A 6,793-nucleotide genomic window follows, 5' to 3' on the forward strand; every position below is an offset into this window, starting at 1 on the left:
TGGTTCAGTAATCAGGGGGTGTGTGTCGCTGCCTATGGGACACAGCCGTATACCCTGCTGGTTCAGTAATCGGGGGGTGTGTCGCTGCCTATGGAACACAGCCGTATATCCTGCTGGTTCAGTAATCAGGGGGTGTGTGTCGCTGCCTATGGAACACAGCCGTATACCCTGCTGGTTCAGTAATCAGGGGGTGTGTGTCGCTGCCTATGGGACACAGCCGTATACCCTGCTGGTTCAGTAATCGGGGGGTGTGTCGCTGCCTATGGGACACAGCCGTATACCCTGCTGGTTCAGTAATCGGGGGGTGTGTCGCTGCCTATGGGACACAGCCGTATATCCTGCTGGTTCAGTAATCAGGGGGGGTGTCGCTGCCTATGGGACACAGCCGTATATCCTGCTGGTTCAGTAATCGGGGGGTGTGTCGCTGCCTATGGGACACAGCCGTATATCCTGCTGGTTCAGTAATCAGGGGGTGTGTCGCTGCCTATGGGACACAGCCGTATACCCTGCTGGTTCAGTAATCGGGGGGTGTGTCGCTGCCTATGGGACACAGCCGTATATCCTGCTGGTTCAGTAATCAGGGGGGGTGTCGCTGCCTATGGGACACAGCCGTATATCCTGCTGGTTCAGTAATCAGGGGGGGTGTGTCGCTGCCTATGGGACACAGCCGTATACCCTGCTGGTTCAGTAATCGGGGGGTGTGTCGCTGCCTATGGAACACAGCCGTATATCCTGCTGGTTCAGTAATCAGGGGGTGTGTGTCGCTGCCTATGCCTGGCGTGCCAAAAAGCACATAAATCTTTTGCAGCAGGTGCAGCTGTTTCAGTCAGTCAATGCCAAAGACTAGAGAGAATATGTATCCCAAATGGCACCCTATTCCCTATATAGTATAGGACCTGGTCAAAAGAAGTACACTATAACGGGAATAGGTTGCAATTTAGGATGTAAGTCTAGAGCAGGCATGGGCAGATATCATATTAAAAACCGCAAACAAAAACCCTACTGCAAAATGTGTAGAATTGCAAAAAATTTGCTGTGAAACTGCAAAAAATGTCTCTCCTCAAATCAAATCAAATGTTATTTGTCACATGCTTCGTAAATAACAGGTGTAAACTAACAGGGAAACACTTACTTACTTCCTCCCCATGGCTAAATGAGTAGAATTACATGAAATGGGTTAGAACATTTCAAAATCTACTTTCTGCGCCCCAAGGCAAAATGTGTAGAATTGAAATGAACTCTAAAACGTAACTTTTTTCTCTCTGCTGTCAAGAGCAGCATACCACCCTGCATAGTAGCATAGCACCCTGCATAGTAGCATACCACCCTGCATAGTAGCATAGCACCCTGCATAGTAGCATAGCACCCTGCATAGTAGCATACCACCCTGCATAGTAGCATAGCACCCTGCATAGTAGCATACCACCCTGCATAGTAGCATAGCACCCTGCATAGTAGCATACCACCCTGCATAGTAGCATAGCACCCTGCATAGTAGAATACCACCCTGCATAGTAGCATACCACCCTGCATAGTAGCATAGCACCCTGCATACCACTGCTGGCTTGCTTCTGAAGCTACGCAGGGTTGGTTCTGGTCAGTCCCTGGATGGGAGACCAGATGCTGCTGGAAGTGGTGTTGGAGGGCCAGTAGGGTGCACTCTTTCCTCTGGTCTAAAAAAATATTCCAATACCCCAGGGCAGTGTAGGATGCTGTCTTTCGGATGGGATGTTCAACAGGTGTCCTGACTCTGAGGTCATTAAAGATCCCATGGCACTTATTGTAAGAGTAGGGGTGTTAACCCTGGTGTCCTGGCTAAATTCCCAATCTGGCCCTCAAACCATCACGGTCACCTAATAATCCCCAGTTTACGCTTGGCGCATTCATCCCCCTCCTCTCCCCTGTTACTATTCCCCAGGTCGTTGCTGTAAATGACAATGTCAGTCAACTTACCTGGTAAAAAAACAAAAAAAGAGGGGTACTGCTAAAATGTGGGTGCCAAAGAAGGCTGAGACTTTTGTCTGCATGTGTGGGAATGCAGACCTGTGTGTGCCACTGTGGGCCCTCATCCCTGGTCTAGAACAGGGGCCTTATCCAGTTTTTTTTAAATTACATTTTGTTGTCGTTTCTCTGTAACATTACTAGCCACCTAGCAATTTTATGAAGTTTGCTTTAGCTAGCTTTGTGTTCCCAATCTCCTAACCTCATAACTAGCTACCAAGAAGCCATTTCAGGTTATCAATTAAGTTAGAGTAATTATCTTAGCTGGTGTGCTTGTTGGAAAGGTTGGTACAAAAGCATGCAATAACTAAATATACTGAAAAAGACCTTTCCTTTCAATCTTTTACCCAGATTCGAGCAGAGATGCAGAGTAGCATATTTAGTTTCTTCGGAAAAAAATAACCACCAGTCAGGAGGATTTGACATAGAATTAAGCATTAATGATTATGTCTCTAGATTGCAGAAAAAAAAGCTGTTTCAGGTGTTCTCCAATTTACGGTCAGGGGCCTAGAACCCCCTCCAGCCATCCTCATATACTTTACGTCACCTCAGATCTTTGGGGTGCATGACACCCCTGGTCTAGAGTCTAGGCCATGGTAATCTCTTCAGAACAGAGTCTGCCACTGCCTGCTGGAGTGACACAGCTGTCAAGCATTCTTATTTCTTACCATGGCTTACACCCATGGCTACATCCTAAATTGCACCCTGTTTCATATATAGTGCACTAATTTTGACCAGGACCCATACAAAAGTAGGGCACTGTATACTGTAGGATTTAAAAAAAGTGTTTTATTTAACTAGGCAAGTCAGTTAAGAACAAATTCTTATTTACAATGACGGCCTACCCCGGCCAAACCCTAACCCAGACGACGCTGGGCCAATTGTGCGCCGTCCTATGGGACTCTCAATCACAGCCAGATGTGATACAGGCTGGATTCAAACCAGGGACTGTAGTGACACCTCGTGCACTGATATGCAGGGCCTTAGATCGCTGCGCCACTCAGGAGCCTGAGGATTAGGATCATATTCCCTATTTAGTGCACAAATGTTGACCAGGGCCCATACATGGCACACCCTATTCCCGATGGGCCCCACCCTATTCCCCTCTCCCATCACAGGCCTTCCTTGTCCTATTTATCAGATAGACAAAGCTATTGCAGATTACTTTCGGATTATTAATATCTTTCTGAGCATTAAATTACAGTGCATTCTGTGTCAGAGCCTGCTTTTATACTTTATTACATAAAGTCACACATGGTTGACTGTGGTCAAGAGGCTTGGATCTATCGTTTGATTGATCTGTCTGTCTGTCTGTCTGTCTGTCTGTCTGTCTGTCTGTCTGTCTGTCTGTCGTACCTGAATAATAGTACTGGTACTGTAGCATCACCACCAAGTAGCTGTTGTGTACACTTTTATCGTACGCTAGATGGCGTACCAGAGCAACCTAAAATATATACGTTTAGAGCATTGTAGACGTATCATGCTATGCAGCTGGATATTAGACAACAAATAATGGGGTTAGGTAGAAAATATATATATATTTTAAAACGTCTGGACAGATGCCATTGTGAATCTGACATAAGTGTGTTCCCGCCAGCTGTTTAAATGGTTCTGAGACCCGCCCCTATTCTCACAGAACGATTGTGACGCTAGGTCCCCATGGAGACAGAGGAGGGAGAAATGTCATTGTCGTTTTAAAATCACATGGACCGAGTTTTGATCGCTCTGTCTGTGTGCAATGAAATAGCTACAAACAATGTGAAATTGCCAAATATTGCTCATAAAAGTATCCAGGAGCTGCTGGCGACCAAGCAGTTTAAGATACCATCGGTAGCTTGGAGACGGTAAGCCTCTATCAAATGAAATATGAATTTGCATGCAAGAGCTAGTCTAACGTTACTGTGGTTTAGTAACGTTACGGATGTAGCTATCTAACGTTAGCTAGCTTAGTGCTAGTTAGCTTGCCCGTAACAACAGTAGCGGTCTGTTTATGATTGTCAGGAGGGTATTTGTAACTAGCTACCATGCAAACTGTAAACTTGCGTTGTGTGCTAACTAGCTAACGATGAACCATGTGAAGATTCTTGAAACAGACTTAGTGTTTTGATGGCAACAGGTTAGCATTTTTAAGGTGGTGCGCAGTCCTTGTGCTTCTTCCTTGAATCAAACAAATTTAGAATATTTCTTACTATTGAGGTTGGCTATACAAATACTGTTACACACGAAAATCGAATCTTATTTCTACCGCAATTCCTCTGAAAAGAAACGATTCGTTTTTCTTGAAAATGTCCGGCTCGCTGAGATGCAAATAAATTCTTGCTCCAGTCCTTTGTTTACTTTAGTTGATGATAGCACACTAACGTTATGCCCATTTTTATGCAACTTGATGGAGGAACTCTCCCTAAAACCTCGAGTCCAGCTTTTATACACTGCAGGGTAAGGGCGCCGCTCCCAGTTTTATTTCAGATCAAGATACTGATGAAATTTAACAGCACCAGACAAGATTATATTTATGCATATAGACAATTGCACATAGTGCTGCTGTTTTCTCATTCTCAAAATGTCCAAAGCTGATTGTAGATTTACTATTGATATTTTAAAAGCAGTTATACAACTATGTACAGCAGCTAAATCCCTTTCACTTCACGAAATGTTCTTTATCCAATCCATGAAATAAATCCTGATTTGGGCCTCCCGAGGGGGGCAGTGGTCTTAAGGCACTGCATCTCAGTGCAAGAGTCGTCACTACAGGCCCTGGTTCGAATCCAGGCTGTATCACATCCGGCCGTGATTGGGAGTCCCATAGGGCGCGCACATTTGGCCCAGCGTCGTCCGGATTTGGCCGGGGTAGACCGTCATTGTAAATAAGAATTTGTTCTTAACTGACTTGCCTAGTTAAATAAAGGTATCATTTAAAACTATCCTTTTAATATCATGGATGGTCAGTCCTTGCGTCCATAGCTCTGGCTATGAGTTTGAGAGTTGTAAAAAATAAAATAAAATAAAAAATAAAATAAAAATCTGTCCCATCCCTTTGCTTTTTTGTGAAACAGTGACGGGGAGAACGCTTTGTTATTGTTTCAACTGCTGAACCTTTTGGCCTTTTGCAAGTAACACAGTTAGATTAGGCTAAATCTGTCGTGAAAAAGTTATTGTGCTGTATTTCAAAATACCCCTGTATAGTTTACTTCACCAGCTGCAAGTGGTTATGGAAAGTGGGTCTGATTGGAATAGCATAGCAGGTAGCTCTAGATTTTTCTGTTAAAGTACTCTGCTCTGTTGTCACAGGTGTGAACAGGTGTGTGTGAAGTAGCAACCTGGTGAGAGGGTGGGCATCTCATCTGCCCTGTTGATTACTTCTCCAGTCTTACCCACATGAAGTTGCTCCGTCACAAAGACTTTCACATAGCATTCTCTCTCTGTTTTAGTGAGGCTGTGGTACTATTGTCCAGACTGACTTCATTACAGGCTACTGCTGTGGTTTGTGGTCCCGGTGGGTCTTCAATATGTTTCTTCTGTCATATAGGCCTAACAGCAGGAAGCGCTGAGGCCTGGGAACAACTCTTCTTTCTTGGTTTTCTGTGTTTCTTCGTAAAGGAAGTCATGCTCAGGACAGGCTCAAACTCAAGCCTCTAGTGTGGCCACATTTTTTTGAGTCACTGACATAATGGGCGTACTTCTCCTTGGAGTGTGTCCCAAATGGCATCCTTTTCCCGATGGGCCTTGGTCCAAAGTAGTGCAATGTATAGAGTATCCCTAAAGGGTGCCATTTGGGGTGTAGCCCCATGTCTAATTATAAAGAACCTGTCCCTCTAGTGTTGAGGTTGATGACGGCAGCTCTTTTTGATATAGGTCCTGAGTAGAGGCTAGGTCACAGTGGAAACTCTCCTTATGCATTAAGCCCTGTTCTAGTCACCCTGCTGCTTTGCACACTGACCTGGCTCAACCTCATTGTTTCCCCCCTTACTGTGACACCGGCTTCTCTCTGCTGGTTGTAAACCAGGAAGGTGTGAGGAGGGAGGCCCACCCCAGTTTGTCACACACCGGCCGGCATCCCAAATGATACCTTATTCCCGACTTCTGACCAGGGCCCTATGGGGGCACTACATAGGGAATAGGGTTCCGTTTTGAGATGTAGCCACAGCCTACCTAATCAACCGCTGGCTCAGGAAGGGGGAGGGAAGGGTGGAGCCCCCGCCCCCCACCGCTGGCTCAGGAAGGGCCAGGGGAGGGAAAGGTGGAGCCCACGCCCACCACCGCTGGGCAGGGGTGTCCTAACAGTTGAATGTGTCAGTCCTCCCTCATGGCATCGGCAACCAATGACGTAAATGGCTGCCATGGGGCAAGGGGTGGCTTCCTCCGCTTAAGTAATCCTGATACGCCCCTTTTATTGGGAAAATATGAGGCCCTGGAAAATGCATCAAGGAGGACTGGTGGGTGGTGGATGTGCTGGCACACACTCTGTGTGGAACTTGTTGGGGGGCACAAGCAAACAGTTTCCCTGATGCTGGAAACAGAGCTACAATTCAATCTATGAAGAAATTATTAGCTCTAAAAGCATGGAAACCTCGCAAATGATCTCGCTTTCCCTTGCAAATGATATCCCTGTACGCACTTGATTTCTAAATTGGATTATTCCGTTGTGTTAGACCCTTTTATTTTTTTTAATGCAGTTAAAGCGGTTGCGTATGGCTGAGTCAAGTGATCCGAACTCATGAGGAGGCCTCTTCTGGGAATTCAGCTTTGTTCTCAAAGCCCCCTGGGATCAGTCACTCTTGACAGTAGTGAGAGC

At 45.8% G+C, this 6,793-nt stretch overlaps 1 protein-coding gene across 2 annotated transcripts in view; it reads left to right on the forward strand.

Moving 5' to 3' along the window:
- Positions 1–3,652: 3,652 nt before the first annotated feature.
- Positions 3,653–6,793, forward strand: part of LOC139572937 (protein tyrosine phosphatase type IVA 3-like) — a 61,196-nt gene continuing 58,055 nt past the window's right edge. The window contains exon 1 of one of the 2 annotated variants that reach the window (XM_071395831.1): positions 3,653–3,845. The gene's annotated coding sequence lies outside the window, so the exon portion shown is untranslated. The remainder of the gene's footprint in view (positions 3,846–6,793) is intronic. The other variant, XM_071395829.1, reaches the window with a different exon arrangement.

Source organism: Salvelinus alpinus, chromosome 4 (assembly GCF_045679555.1).
Source record: "Salvelinus alpinus chromosome 4, SLU_Salpinus.1, whole genome shotgun sequence".
NCBI classification, from domain to species: Eukaryota; Metazoa; Chordata; class Actinopteri; order Salmoniformes; family Salmonidae; genus Salvelinus; species Salvelinus alpinus.